The sequence below is a fragment of the Melanerpes formicivorus genome, unplaced genomic scaffold, assembly GCF_026170545.1.
Source record: "Melanerpes formicivorus ecotype bairdi unplaced genomic scaffold, bMelFor1.0.p_v2 SCAF_1, whole genome shotgun sequence".
Lineage (NCBI taxonomy): Eukaryota > Metazoa > Chordata > Aves > Piciformes > Picidae > Melanerpes > Melanerpes formicivorus.
Window position 1 is genome coordinate 42,632,710 of NW_027142353.1, and position 16,933 is coordinate 42,649,642.

Here is a 16,933-nt window from a genome sequence, read left to right on the forward strand (position 1 = left end):
CCATTAACATCAGGAAGCATAAAATCCACTTTTTCTTTCATTTAAATATCTCTCTTGCGTCTGTATGACTGCATCAGTCTGACAGTCTTAATGTTGCTGCATCTTTCTTTAAGTATATACAAAATCAAAGCCAGAGGACAAAATATATAGTAAACAGGGATGTCTGTAATTCTTCTAGCTACAGAACAGAAAATGAAACAGACTGACATTACAAAAGGTGTTGACATATTTGGATTTGTGTAAGGCATCTGAAACATTGTACTGCACTAAATCTTTCAGCAGAGTGAGTCATATCAAAGGAGCATGTCTTTCATTAGGAGGTTCATTGGTATGTCTTCATCTGTAATCATGAGCAGTAAATCACTTTAAAGGGATGGTTTTCTTAAATTAGATCCTTCTAGCCTTTGGAAGAAAACAGAAAAACTATTTTCTTACATTATACAATTTCCCAATATTCAAAGACTGAAAATTGGAACTATAATGAGGACATGGTTTGGGGGTATTCTAATTTGCTCAGTAAACTGGAAATTTCAGCACCAACTGAAGAGTTCAACCAAAACCAAGAAAAAATAATAAGACTATAGGACAAGCAGAAAAACAACTGCTAGACTAGGAAGAAACACAAAAATAAATATTTAGATTAATATAATTTCTCAGGCAGTGTTAAGATCAAGAGATTAACATGCTAGAGCACATGTATACATTAGCTGATGAATTGTATTTAGGGACAGTGTAGGAAAATCTCAGCTGCCTGGATGGGTGTCCAGAGCTATATGAAATGCTGTTCAGTACCCAAACCACCAGGGATGTTGGACATATATGACAAAGGATCTACCAAAGATGAGTTTTAGTACCAGTGTAACAACAACCAGGACATAGTATTGAGTTCTACTGTCAAGTGCACAAGAGAGAGTGTGAAGACAATCCAGGGACACCTAAGGATGATGCAGTAAGTGGTACATTTCATGAAGATTGCCAGAGGGATCTCAACAAATTTTAGGAGACTTGAAGGAAAATATAACTGACCATAGCCTAGAGCTTTTATATGAGAAATGTAAGTCTGAAAATACTTGGGGTTTTTTAATCTAAAAGATTAAATTCTTCTAACTGCAAGTCAAAGTTATTATATGTAAGATATATTCTCAGCAAAAAAAAAAAAAAATGACAATTTTCAGTGAGATGTCAAGGTTTACAGCCCAGGATTTTTTTTTGTTTATTTTCACTTACTGCTGGAAAATGCAATTATATTTGAACACTTCTTCTGAAAGAATAGCCTTGTTTCAAACAAGAGTAACATTTTGTAACATTTTGTTCTTTGTAATGAATATGGATTGGTTGGCTGGTGGGTTTGTTTTTATTTATTCTGAGTTTGTAAACTTGCTTCATTATGCATACAAATTACCTAGAAAGCGAATTATAGCCCTGGTTTCGTGTTGACTGTGACACTGAGAGGCTGAAAAAATGGGTCAAACAGAGTCTCATGGTGTTCAACATAGTTGGCAATATTGCTGTCCTTGTATGCCATGGACTGGCCTCAAATTGCCAAACTTCTGCATTGCCACTAGTGGTATTAGTCTCATACTGTTAACTTAAGACCAACACTAACTAACTGTTTGGAAGCTAAAAAAAACATATTCATTCCAACTACAAGTCATTTGTTGTGCAACAGATATATACATGCATTGTGCCTGGACACAGATGTTTATTTCAAAATTAACTATCTGCTTGGTCAGGGGAAAGATGTTTTCATTGGTACTTTTAGAGTAAGGGAGGGAGAATGTAAAAATCATTGAGGTGTTTCACATGTCAGAGAGGACGAATACTACCTTATGAATGGAGTAAGGTAATCAATTCAGCTATCCTTTGGCCATCAGCTTCATCTTCTCTGGTATAGATTAGTGATAGTCAACTGGTTTGAATAAAATAAAAACAAATATGTGCAAAAAAAAATTATATTTTAGAGTAACTAATTCAGAAATGTAAAAAGTATGTTGAGTCTTTGATTTAGATTATTTTTTTAATTCTGTGAATTTTCTTCAAGTTGTGTGATTATGTAGGAGGCATATTTTCAGACTTTTATGCTGTGGGCAGTCCTCACTCAGATGAGACTGAATCCACAAATATGTAAGTACTTATCAGGTTATTCTGAGGTTTTCCCTTTTTATTATGAAAGCTGTGGGAGGAGGAGAGGTTGAAGTTATCAGAGGGAAGTCAGAAAAATAGGAAGGATTTTGGAGACAGGTTCTCATATTTGGTGGCTGCTTTTCATTCTCTTGATAGTTTTGCCAGATCCTGCACTAATGGGAGATGTACAGGGTTTGCTGCTGCTCTTGCTCTATGCCTCTGGAAGAAAGTCTTGGGTTCATTGGCATATGATTATCAATTTTGTGCAGTTTAAGGGAAGGGATGTCTACAAAAAGATTTCCAACTTGCAAAATGCTTAGGGGGGTAAAATGTGTCAAAGGTGTTAAATTGAGTGCATGGGGCTGATTATTTCAGTGATACGCACAATGGAATATAAATGGAAGCTATGGATGGATTTGATGTACGCACCTGGTTCTCATGCACCATATCCTCTCATAAAATACCCTTTTTTAATCTAAGGTTATACTGGTTGACACCATGGTTACACAGTTGTACCATTTTGCAGCAGAAGACTGAAACCCCTTTATTTTAAAACATATTTGACATTTATACTCAGCAATGAAGGTGGCACAATTCCACAATAGACATGTTACCTCTAACAGTTTAAAGGATTGGATTTGTAATTGGATTATAATTAGGCTCTTTCAGTTTTATGTTTTCTAAACCAAGGAACTAACATGCTGTAGAGGGTTAACTTTAACCCTGGCCAGCAACCAAGCACCAACCAGCCGCTTGCTCACTCTTCTCCAGGGAGACAATCAGAAGACATAAAGAAAAAAACCCTTATGGTTTGAATTAAAGACAGTCAAAGTGAAGTGAAGAGGGGAACAAAATACAAACAAGTGATGCAAAGACCATCGCTCACCACCTCCCACTGGCAGAAAAATGCCCACCCAATCTCTGAGCATCGACTCTTCTCCCTAGTCTTTATTGATGAGTATAATGGTATATGACATGGTATATCACTTTGGTCTGTTGGGTTCAGCTGCCCTGCCTGTGTCCACTCCCAGATTTTTACCTTCTCCCAGCCTGCTCATTGTGGGGGCAAACTAGAGAAACAGAGAAAGCCTTGATGGTACACAGGCTTTCAGATCAGAAACAGATAAGGCACAGTGTTATTCACACTGGCTTGGTCCTAAATCCAAACAAACACTATACAGCTGCCAATAAGAAAGTTAACTTCATCAAACACAGACCCACTACACTTCTATAAATTAATATTTATTTGAGTTGCATTCTGGTTTCTTTAGATTTTCAGCCATGTCACTCTTTCACATGTCAAAGTATGCAAACCAAGTATTAAGTCAGACTGTAGAGTAAAGATTATTTGGTGTTTGATTGCCTCCACTTGTACTGACTAGTTAAGTTCCTTGCTTAACTGCTGCTTGCTACTTACCAAGGTTTAAGCCTATTGCCCACTGTACAGTGAATTGGTGTGGCACATATTTGTGTAATTATGGAAAATTATATTTTATATTCTCTCTTCCATTCCAGCTAAGTACCTCATGTGAGTCACAACTGCAGCAGCTAGAAACTGAGCCTCCTTTGTAAAGTGGCTTAGGAATGAGTAGGCACAGATACCCATCTTATTTTTAAGGTTGTGTCTTTGCAAGAAGTTTGAAAATTAATTGTATCTCATAAAGACTTTTAAAATTTCCAGTTTGGGACTTGGTAACAGCAAAGCAGGAGTCTAAGGACAGGCTGAAGGATGCATCAAGATCCCAAAGCAGATATTTATGCAAGCCATATCAAACTAGCTCGGATGTCTCAAGAACTTGAAAAATTTCAGTGTGTATAGTAATTCCTTTGTAAAGTATAAAACAAGAAAGCTTGGTTAGATGATGCCCTGTCATAACTTTTCTTCCTGGGAAGCTGTACTGGAGGACAAACATAACAAAGAAAGAAATTTAATGCAACTGAAAAAAAAACACAAAAAGGTCTTATCTGAGATATATAATCAAGGTGTTGTTACCTGTATCTAGGAAATTGTTGGGAAAAAAATCAATGAGTGAAGAGAATCTAAGAAGACCTTTTTGAGATATACTCAGCGGATGATGCATAAGCCTCTAAAGCCTTGAAACCAAGCAAAACAGGAATGGTAAGATATGTAAAAGTGTGATTTAACAGATAAAAGAAAATGTTCACAACAAAGTTGTTCTGGGTTACACTCATTCTTGATGGGGGCTGAAAAGAACCCAGCCCCCAGGTGGACAAAAGAAACTTGATCCAGGTGGGCAGAGGGACAAATCTGGTTTTCCCCTTCCCAGGAGGAGAGGTCCCCCTGGATCTATTCCACTCCCCCTTCCTGTCCAGCAAGCCTATTTAAGGAGAGACACTTCTGAACTCTTCCTCTTTCCCTGCTTCGCCTGCTCAAGGGAGGTCATCTCTTGTTCCTGCTTCCTGCATCGACCACGTGGTGGGGCCTACTGTCCTCTTTATGCTGCTTCTATGCTTTCTAAAGAACTGAATCCACTTGCATCCAGGGAATCCAACACCAACTGGGCCTAGGTTTGTATATATTTTCTATTTACCCTTTTCCTAATACCTTTGTAACCTTCCCTGTTACTGATGTGTATATATATTATTTTTAAAATTTACCCTTTTCTACTTCCAAACTGATTCCAGAATATTTCTTTCATGAATTTACCTCTCTTTTCCTGTACCTGATTTGTTTTACCATACTGAGAAAGGAAGAGGGGAGGAATCTCTATCTGTTACCATTTGGGCTTTTAGACTCCAGGTAAAGCTAAAACCAGCACAAGACTCTTTTGTGAAATCCAATATCAAAGGTCTGGAGAATCCAGTTAACTTCACAGTCCTTCAAATGAGTACTTCTAAGAATTCCCACAAACAGTGGGCAAAGCACTATCGTTATCATGTTACATTGAGAATTATTGCATTTTGTTTCATTTAATGATGCTAAATCCAGAGCACATAAACTAGAGTAGCCATCTGTGACAGTTTTAGGCTGTGCCTTTAAGAAAGGGACAGCTACAGAATTCTCTAGCTGAATGTTTAGGTGTAAAAAGGAAAAAAAAATAATTCTAAATTAATTTCATTGGTAGATCAGTAGACATGTAGCTTTAAGAACTTACAGTCTGTCTTCAGTCTTTTCTTTCTGTTCTTGGCCAGCCTGCACGCAACTGACCTTGGACTGAAATTGATGAGATAAGAAAACTAACTTCTCTACAACTGCTTTGAACTAACGTATTTCCTTAATATCCTTTTCTTTCTTTTCTCCTTTTTTTTTTTTGTCTAGTTAGCTTGGACAAGAAAGAGGGGAGAGAGGGGTTTTGGGGGGAACCCGAGGAGGGATTCTCCTCGGGAGGGTTTTTCTCTGTTACTTTCTTTCCTCTATATTTTTGTATCTACTGTAAATACTGTATATTTTGTATACATCCATTGCATTCCATTCTGCTTGTAAAATACAGCTTTGCATTTGCTTCTCCAACTGAGTTAGCTGTGCTTTATGCGGTAGGAGGATTAAACCTTCATACTACCACACCATCAGTGTCAGAGGAAACCCACATGCCAGTTACATATTGTGTCCTAAGGGTGCATGTCTGGCACCCATTAAATCCCATTGCTAATACAAATTTGGCTAGTAAGGACAGATTTTCTGTTAAAGGCAGGTTTTGGGCCAAGAGGACTATTAATGCCAAATACACTTTATTTTGCCTGATTACACTCCTCACAGTTCTGTATCAAAACAGAACAGCTGACCTCAGATTTTGCAGTCACCAAAATGTCAAACTGGACTGTTAGGCTTACAGCAATTGCTGAAACATGTTGTACCTGATGGATAAATACCACTAATGGGCACTAGGCAGATACCAAGACAGGAGACCAGAAATAGAGCTTCAAAATCAGGCTAACATCAAAGATAAATTACTACAAACAGATCCTCTCATTTGGTACTTATTATGTGGAAGTTTCTTTCCCATCAGATGGAAATATAACTTCTCTTGGTTTCAGCAACAGAAAGAAATTCGAGAAACCTCTGGCTTCATGAGCATATCATGCCTGTAGTATCTTACTGCATAGTGATTCTTGAGTTTGTCCTCTCCTCCAAACCACTAGGGAGTGACTGCCATAGACACCTGTGACTGCCATAGACACCTGTACACATCCACATCCAGATGATCTCTACGTATCATTCTGCAGTTGAAGAAAATCACTTATGCAAATAAATGAATATTTCTTTCCTCCATCCACTGAGCCATGTATTGTAAAAAGAAATCAAGTAGTAGTTTATTGGTTGGACATGGATGATCAGAAGGATGAAACACTGATCCTTTGAAGACAGGCTGAGAGAACTGGGGCTATTCAGCCTGAAGAAGAGAAAGTTCTGCAGACACTTTAGATTAACCTTCCCTTATATGAAGGGACCTATAGGATAGCTAGAGAGGGATGGCTCAGAATCTGGTTGGTGACCTGTAGCTATTGATATTCCCCAGGGGTCAGTGCTGGGTTAAGTCTTGCTCAACATCTTCATCAATGAGCTATGTGAAGAGACCAGGAGTACCCTCAGAAAATTTGCTGATGATACCAAACTGGGAGGAATGGCTGACAGACCAGAAGGCTGTGCTGCCAGTCAGTGAGACCTGGACAGGCTGGTATGGTGGGCTATGGACATCCTGGAAAAAAACAGGGGGGAGGGCATGTGAGAGTTTTTTTGCTCTCCCTGGAGAGTGTTTTCTCCCCTGGGAAACTGACTTGGTCTGTTCCACTTTCCCCCTTCCCCCCCTCTTGTCCAGCAGGGGTATAAAAGGGAGGACATTGCAGCCATTGCTCTCTCTCTTCCTTCTGCTACACAGGGATGAAAGAGTTGCTGCTGGCTTGCTGCTCCCTGCCACGTGGTTCTCCCTGCTGCTTCCACACTTTGCAAAGGACTGGTTCTGTATCTCATATTTTTCTTTTCCTTTTCCCGTCCATCCTTGTTCCTTACCCTTGTGAACCCTGCCTGTCATTGTTACATAAATGTTTAAAGAAAAATTCTTTGCCTCTCTACTTCCAAGCCAAACCTAAATTATTTCTTGGTGGATTTGCTCCCCTCCCTTTTTTTTTCTCTTTCTATTGGGGAAGAGGAGGGGGAGAAATGGGGGAGAGATTCTCAGCCTTGCCCCCATCTGAGCTTTTTAAGCCCCAGTTAAGGCTCAAACCACCAGAGCTGGACAGCTGGGCAAGGATAAACCTAATGAAGTTCAACAAGGAAAAGTGTAGATTCCTGCACCTGGGGAGGAACACCATGCACCAGTAGAAGTTAGGGGCTGACCTGCTGGAGAGCAGCTCCACAGAGAAGGATCTTGGAGTCCTGGCTGATAAGTTATCCATGGGACAGCAATGTGCCCTGGTGGCCAAAAATGCCAATAGTATACTCAGGTTCATTAAAAGCGTGTCCAGTGGGTGAAGGGAGGCTCTCCTCCCTTTCTACTCTGCCCTGGTGAGACCACATCTGGAATATTTTGTTCAGGTTCTGAGCTCCCCAGTTCAAGAGTGATAGGGAACTACTGAAGAGAATTCAGTTGTGGTCTATGAGGATGATTGAGGGACTGGAGCATCTCTCTTACAAGGAAAGACTAAGACACTTGGGGCTGTCTAGTCTGGAGAAGAGAAGACTGAGAGACGACCTCATCAATGTCTGCAAATATCTGAAGAGTGGATGTTGGGTGGGTCTCTTTTCAGTCATACTCAGTGATAGGATGAGTGGCAATGGACATAAACTCAGTCACAGGAAATTCCATCTCAACATGAGAAAAGATATTACTGTGAGGATGACAGAGCTCTGGAACATACCACACAGAGAGGTGGTGGACCTTCCTTCTCTAGAGATCTTCAAAACCTGCCTGGACATGTACTTGTGTGACCTACCCCTAAGTTGTCCTGCTTTGCAGGGGGGTTGGACTTGATGATATCTGGAGGTCCCTTCCAACTCCTAGTTTCCTATGATACTATGGTTCTATGACTTTTTACAAAGGCATGTAATGACAGCACAAATAGTAATGGCTTCAACCTGAAAGAAACTCAATTTAAATTAGTAATTAGGAAGAAATTCTTCAACATGAAGGTGGTGAAACACTGAAGCAAGAGAAGACACTGCCCAGAGAAGTTGTGGGGGCTCCAACCCTGGAACTGTTCAAAGTTACATTGGATAGGGCAGCCTGGTCTAACAGGAGGTCTCCATCCCTGCCTATGGTGGGGGGGGGGGGGGGGGTAGAACTAGTTGATCTTAAAGGTCCCTTCCAACCCAAATCACTCTATAGTTCTATGATGGCCTCAGCACAGTACATCAGTGACAGAAAGAACACCTGATTTTAGTCTTGGCTAATAGGAGTCCAGAGCCAGAAACTATACCTTAGAATATTCTCAAGGAGAATTTGGCTTTGCAGATCTGAGACAAAACACTGAGTCTTCACTGTTAAAAGCAGGGGGTTGGTTGGGCTTTTTTTAAAGTCTCTTCTTTCTTCTTTTCTTCCACTTCTAGTTACAAAAAATATTCTATCTGAAGGTATCTTTAAATACTGTTTTGTTATTTGTCACCTCCTTTGGAACTAACAGCAATGTCTCAAATTATGGCATTTCTTGAGTTCAAATTTGAAAATGTGCTTTGTTTCCTAGAGAATGATGGATATAGTTCTGTATGCTGCAAGTTCCACAGCACTTTGTTTTTGTTATGGTGAAATATTTTCTTGAAAGAAAAATCAGCTCTAATTCGTTGAGTATTCAAAAGACACTGTTTGCATAAATAATGAAAAATAAAACCCAACTCCACCGTGATAGGACTCTTATTTTGCTTCACACTCTACAGAACAGAATCTCAACATTCATCTAAATGTCAACAGTTACTTTGGGCACACAAGAAGCAATCTGTAGATACACAATGCTAAATGTTTTCTGTGCAAATATCATTCAATAAGGGCTGTTTAAGATTTATAAAGCTTAAAGGCCAATCAAAACATACCTGAGTAAGACATGTGTGCAGCTTTGCTAGTCACTGTTACTGAAATTGTTGTGAAACTCAGGGAGTAAAACAGAGCAGGCATGAACCTGCAGTTTACCCTGGAACTCTCTGCCTTTTTACTCTCCCCATCTCCAGGGCCATCCAACTCAGCACAGGGGTATCAGCTGCCAGACTCTGTTGTTCACTGATTGTGCAGACAGAGCCGATGGAAAAAATTCTCTGCTTTCCACTGCATGAAGGAAAGGTGTGCATGTGCCTTTGGTCAGCAGGGTGACTTCTCTAAACTGCCTCTTTTTTCATTAAGCAGTGAATTGACTACGGGGAAGGACACAAAACGCCCATTCGGAGCAGCAGCAGGAGGAGGTCTCTGAGGGTGAGGTTTTGCAGCTGGCACACTAGGAAAGTGGAGGTGGAGAGCCGATTCCTCTCTTCAATTTTTTAGTAGTCCTGGTAGGATGCAAGGTCACCAATGTTAAAATGTACCCCTGGATACTGCCCTTGAGACTTTGCATGCAGATTCAGTAAAATCTGGACTGTCTTAGCGAAGCATACACTGTTAACACCACACCTTACTGCAATTATCCAGTGTTAGCATAAGTTTCTCTCCCTTGCCAGTAAGGTAAAGAGTCTTCTTCAAAACCTGCCCTCAACCATTGTAGTTTGATGGCCTGAATTTCCATACAATTGCTCTCTATAGGTAAGAAGGGAGGGTGGCTTAGATGCTTAAAACATTGATCTTAGTATGCCTTCAAGCTAAAATTAATAAATAGATTAAAAAAAAAAAAAAAAAACCAAGAAAAAAGAAAAAAGAGAGAGAGAAAAAAAAAATCTGCATGTCTTACAAAGCTATTCAGTGAAGATCCATTCAGGTTTTTTGTAGCCATTACCCAGCTGGATATCAAACTCAAGAAATTTGCTGTAAGTGCTTCATACTAAGGCAAAAGTGTAAAGAAAATACATGTTTTCCTGACACTTACTGAACCCTGTGCCACACACACTCTTTTTACTGGCAATATAGAAAGGAGGAAATGAAGACATATTGTAAAAGTTCTGGAATAAAGCAGCTGTCTCAGAGCTCATCTACTTTAATGTATCATTAAAATCCACTAGCTACTTGTCTTTGCTTCATTTCATATGAATGCTTCAAACCTCTGTTTAATCCTGGCTGTCTCCAGCAGCTTACTGTATTGCTCTTTACATTGTTCTAGGAAAATCTATTTCACACAGACAAAAGAATGGTATTTGCCCTCTAGAACTGATTTTTTATGAAGCATATTTCATTTGTTACTTGATTTAAGGAAACATTTCATGTCCCTCCAAACCAGACAGTGCCTCTTTTTAGGAGATTGCAGAAAGCTGCCCACAAACATTTCCAATGGAGACTATCAGCAAAGCATCCATATGTTATCAAACAGGAGATTAACCTTTTCTTTTTCAGATTGGGACACTGTTGCTAGGGTTTCAAGCACAATAGATCCTTTCTTATTATATTACTCCCTTGCTGATAATCAACAGGGTACAAATATCAGAGAAATATTGTTTATTTGGCAGTATGTTGTGGAAATTCAGAATATCCCAGAAGAATTTCAAACCACCATGAATGAGACTACTCTAGAGGTAACAAGATCTTTCTACTGAAGTAAGATAATGTCTCAAATATGATGAAAGTTTTGTATGCCATTATCATAGATTATAAATAATAAATAAATAGAAAGGCATGTCAAAGTACCATGAAAATTGTAATGCATTTAATTTTTATGTTTATAGCTTATTATCACTCATTCCTTTTTGTATTCGTAACTCCCACAATGATTTTTATGTCCAATGGGTATGAGCCCAGTAATGTATATCCACGTGTTTAAGCATATGGTTATCTTTCTACACTCTTAAATCATTCTATTTGCCAGAGCAAAATGAGCATCTGTGTAAATGGCTGGGGGCATTCAGCCTAGGTGTGAAGTCCTCTTTGGAATATCACCACCTTTGTGTGTAGGCAAAGCCTCTAAGTTCCAGGATGAATGGACAGCCAAATGAGCATTTCCAGTAATATCATTAAAGAGTGGGCAGGTAGACATTTCGAAGTTATTATCATAAAATGTTTCACCAATCAATATTTTCAAGTTTAAATGCCAAACAGTAATTAGAGGCTGAAGGCCAGGAGCAAGGTGCCATATGGTAGCTTCTACTACTTCTGTGCCCAGCTGTAGCTACCACCTAATGTGCCAGAAACAACCCATGCCCTGCCTCTCTCTTCTTACTTGAGTGGCTGGAGGACCTCAGGGCAGAAAAGATAAAGGTTGTTGAATGCTAATCTTAACAGAACTTTTGACTGGTTAGGTGTAGGTCTGAATTGCCAATAATGCTCAGTATCTTTATATTCACTCAGAAGAGAAATTGCATACCCAGCAAAAAGAAAAGAAATGTCACTGGAGTGTTCTGTTTAGATTTTGCTGGGCTGTTTTCTACTTATACAAGACAAATTTATCTTCTAGATCTTAGGAGGACTAGGACTGGAAATGTGAACTAACTGCCCCTGTACTCAGCACTGCTTAGACCACACCATGAATACTGTGTCCAGTTCTGGGTCCCTCAGTTTAAGAAAGATGTTGAATTGCTTGAACATGTCCACAGAAGGGCAACAAAGCTGGTGAGGGGTTTGGAGCACAAGCCCTATGAGTGGCTGAAGGAGCTGGTATTGTTTAGCCTGGAGAGGGGGAGGCTCAGGGGAGACCTTATTGTTCTCTACAACTACCTGAAGGGAGGTTGTAGCCAGATGGAGGTTGGTCTCTTCTCCCAGACAGCCAGCACCAGAACAAGAGGACACAGTCTCAAGCTGTGCCAGGGGAGGTTTAGGCTGGATGTTAGGAAGAAATTCTTCCCAGAAAGAGTGATTTACCATTGGAATGGCCTGCCCAGGGAGGTGGTGGAGTCACCATATCACTGGAAGTGTTTAGAAAGAGTCTGGATGAGGCACTTAGTGCCATGGTTTAGTTGATTAGATGGTGTTGGCTGATAGGTTGGACTTGATGATCTCAAAGGTCTTTTCCAACCTGGTTAATGCTGTATTCTGTAGAATGAGCAATCCAGGGTTCTGTGGTATCAGTATAAGTGCGCATCCAGACACTGCTGGTGCCGCCTAAGCCCTACTTCTTTTCAGCTCAGGACTCTAAAACTAGAAAAGCCCCCAAATCATTGAAGTCTCTATTTCCCAGAAGGAGCCTGTTGGTCTCTTCTCCCAGGCAGCCAGTACCAGAACAAGAGGACACAGTCTCAGGCTATGCCAAGGGAGGTTTAGGTTGGATGTTAGGAAGAAGTTCTATACAGAGAGAGTGATTGCCCATTGGAATGGGCTGCCCGGGGAGGTGGTGGAGTCACCATCATTGGAGGTGTTCAGGAGGAGACTTGATGGGGGGCTTGGTACCATGGTTTAGTTGTTTAGGTGGGTTGGATTGGTTGATGGGTTGGATGCGATGATCTTGAAGGTCTCTTCCAACCTGGTTTACTCTATGTATTCTATGTATTAATTTTCTTTGAGTGGGAGACAACTTCCTTTTTTTTTTTTTTCTTTTGCTGTCTCTGTCACTTAACTCATCCTCCTTTTTACATTGTACATGCCACTTGCTTTACTAGTAGGGTAGCAGTCTTAAGATAATGAGCACTAATGAGTTTGTGCAGTGAATGCTGTGACTTGGCAGACCAATTTAAATATTACAAACAGACACTTGAATAATAAATGATAAAGAAAACAAAGGCAACCTGTTCTCAGCACTTTGGCTTTTAAGTGGCTTTTAAGTGTCTTATCTTGCTTGCTATTTATTTTGCCATTTAACGCAGGCATAGCACAGCCAGCAGAAATCAGCAGTGAAAAGGTCCAAACATGGTTCTGTGCACAATGTATTACGTGCTCCAAAATCCATCTGTTCTGCATTGAATTCGCAGCAATATTTTTTTTTTCATGACGCTGTTATACAGCTAAATACTCTGTTTTGACTATTTAAATACATAGACTTGTGGGAGGACGGATTCAGAATTAACTTGTCAGGGATATTTTTGTTCTGTTCCCTTTTAGGAACAGATGTGCAAGTTTTGGATGCAGTGTTGAGAACAGTATAAGCAACAAAAGTGAGTTGCCATGACCAGAAATGTGTGATTTTTAAATTTGCCATGAAAGTACTGTTTAGGCTGATTTAAAGCTATTTTAGAATTCTAGTCAAGATTGTCCAAGTGGATATAAATAAACAAATTGGCATATCAGAAATTTTGAAAGAAACTACCCTGATTGGCTTGTTTCAGAATATATATATTAAAAAAATTTAAAAAAAAAAAAAAAAAATAGAAAAAAAAACTTGGAGGAAAAATGTAGCAGAAAGAAAGAATAAATATTTATTGTCCAAATGCATCTTAAAATTTTAGAATATTTGCCTAGACTGAGAGATTTGTGGTTTTGTTTATATTCCCTTCGTTATTAAATGTTTAATGAAAAATCTGGACCAAAAAAGAATAAGAAAACTTTAACATATCCTATAGTCCAACAATAAGGATGTCCAATGACGTACCTATTTAAAAAAATGTGGGGTCTTGTTTTTAATGAAAAGTATTCTTAGGTAAATGTAAATATGTTATTTATCCAATTATTTTTATTTATTTAATAAGTTTATTAAGAAAATTGTTTGCAGTCAATTTGGGGAAAAAAAAAATATTAGAAATTCTCTTTATTTGACTACCAACTAAAGGACAGCCATGGTCATGTCAATAGCTGTAAATAGAAAATCATGTTAATAAAGGAAAGAATTCTTGGTATTCTAACAGGAAAGCAGCAGAGGTAACTGTTAGAAGAAAGAAGCTTTTTATATCCAAGTGTCTGTCATCTAATAATCATGTGAAGAACTCATGAAAAAAAAATATTTCTTTGGTTTGCTATGAGTTCTCAAGCATAAAAGCTGTAGCCAAGATACAGGTGGCTTCATGTGCAGGCCTAGAATGGTTTCACTCCTTTGTTACATTACTTTTTAGTGGGGAAGTGTTAGTTGGGATTTTTCTTTATTTTTTTGTTTTTTGTCATGCTCTTTTGATTTTTTTCCTCATAAAACTTCAAACTTATTATTGCACTTTTATCCATCAGAATCATATGAATTTGAAGACATTTTCTTTACACAGTTTTAGGCAAAAAGGATTCCAATGAACTGAGCTTTTATTGAGTGATGTATTTTTGAGGAATAGTGATTCTTTGATTGTCATTTCATCAGGTGGAAATATTGGTTCTGTTAGCTTGGGGGGGATGGTAGGGGACATTAAATTTACATTTGTATCTATTCATGTTTCTCATCCAAGTTTGATTGATTCCCATGCCTTCCTGCTGTTTTTTATCTGTCTGCTTTCTCAGTGTCTGTGGTATTTTGGACTATTTTCATTCTCTGCAACTCACTCATATGCCAGCATTGAAGGGTTTCCATAGGGCATGGTCTTTGCTTCCTTCTAGATAAAAGATATTTTATCTTTTAGTTAACAATCTCCTAGTGTTTGCTATTATTCATAGATGAAATGTTTCGTGCCTGTAGCCTGAATCTCAGTGGTATTTATGGTATCTCCACAGATTAGTGAAATGTTTCCATAATAGAGCTATTTAAGCTTCCTTAATTATTACCTAAACACATATATTACCGTCATTACATAACGATAATATTTCTTTCTGGAAATTGCCTTTGTTACTGCAATACCTAGTGTGGTTTTTGCGCTGTGGCTTTGTGGTGGTTTAAGCCTTAAATGGAAGTTAAGAGCTCAGATGGGGGCAAGGCTGAGAATCTCTCCCCCACTCCCCCCTCCTCCTCCCCATCAGAGAGGGAAAAAAAAAGGAAAGGAGCAAATCCACCAAACAATAATTTGGAGTCGGCTTGGAAGTAGAGGGGTAAGCAGATTTTCTTTAAACAAAATAAAACAAACAAACAAACAAATATATATATACATATCAATAACAGGTAAGATTCACAAAGGCAAGGAACAGGGATGGATGGGAGGGGGACAAAGAGGAAGAATACAAAACCAGTTTTTCTCTGAAGAGGCGTGGAGGCATCAGGGAGAAGGATCAGGCCCGACCACGTGGCAGAGGAGCAGGAGGGCAGCCGCAGTAGCTCTCACCCAGGAGAGGCAGGAGCCAAAAGGAGAACTAATGACCCCAATGCCTTCCTTTTAATGCCCTAGCTGGGCAGGGAGTGGGGAGTGGAACAGACTCAGCTTCCCGGGGTGGGGGGAGGGGGGAAACGCCCACTAGAGAGTGCAAAGTACCCGCAAGCCCTCCATCCTGCTTTGTTTTTTTTGTTTCCAGCATGGGCGTTAACCCACCACAGGCTTATAATGGAAAGAAGTAATAATAGTACTGGAAAGAGCCAAAATGCTTTGTTCTTAGTGGTATGCCAAGGAAAACAAATATAGCTACCTTCTGATAGATAATCTTACTGCTTGTGACTGGGACATAGAAAAAATATTCAAATCAAGTTCCTTTCAGTCAGGATGTTTTTGCTGGCAGGGAAACAGTCTTACATGCACTTCACAGTATCACAGTATCGCCAAGGTTGGAAGAGACCTCAAGGATCATCGAGTCCAACCTGTAACCACAGATCGTATGACTAGACCATGGCACCAAGTGCCACATCCAATCTCCTCTTGAACACCTCCAGGGATGGTGACTCCACCACCTCCCTGGGCAGCCCATTCCAATGATGAATGACTCTCTCGGTGAAGAACTTTCTCCTCACCTCGAGCCTAAAGTTCCCCTGGCACATCTTGAGACTGTCCCCCCTTGTTCTGGTGCTGGTAGCCTGGGAGAAGAGACCAACCCCTTCCTGGCTACAACCACCTTTCAGGTAGTTGTAGAGAGCAATGAGGTCACCCCTGAGCCTCCTCTTTTCCAGGCTAAACAATCTCAGCTCCCAATAACTAGTATCCTGAAGTTATCTGCTTTTGCTTAGTTTTAGTGTGCTATATATATGCCGGGTTCTGCACATTGGCCACAACAACCCCATGCAGTGCTACAGGCTGGGGTCAGAGTGGCTGGAGAGCAGCCAGGTAGAGAGGGACCTGGGGGTACTGGTCGATGGTAGGAGGAACATGAGCCTGCAGTGTGCCCAGGTGGCCAAGAGGGCCAATGACATCCTGGCCTGCATCAAGAACAGTGTGGCCAGCAGGAGCAGGGAGGTCATTCTGCCCCTGTACACTGCACTACTTAGGCCGCACCTTGAGTCCTGTGTCCAGTTCTGGGCCCCTCAGTTTAGGAAGGAGGTTGACTTGCTGGAACGAGTCCAGAAAGGGCAACGAAGTTGGTGAGGGGTTTGGAACACAAGCCCTATGAGGAAAGACTGAGGGAGCTGGGGTTGCTTAGCCTGGAGAGGAGGAGACTCAGGGGTGACCTTATTGCTCTACCTGAAGGGGGGTTGTAGACAGGCAGAGGTTGGTCTCTTCTCCCAGGCACCCAGTACCAGAACAAGAGGACACAGTCTTAGGCTACATCAAGGGAGGTTTAGGTTGGATGTTAGGAAGAAGTTCTATACAGAGAGAGTGATTGCCCATTGGAATGGGCTGCCCGAGGAGGTGGTGTCACCATCATTGGAGGTGTTCAGGAGGAGACTTGATGGGGTGGTTGGTGCCATGGTTTAGTTGTTTAGGTGGGTTGGATTGGTTGATGGGTTGGACATGATGATCTTGAAGGTCTCTTCCAACCTGTTTTTTTATTATTATAATGATGATGATGATGATGATTATGATTATTATTATATAGAAGTCAATCTGCCTTACACAGCATCTGCCATTCAGGCATTTTGTTTGCCGGCATAG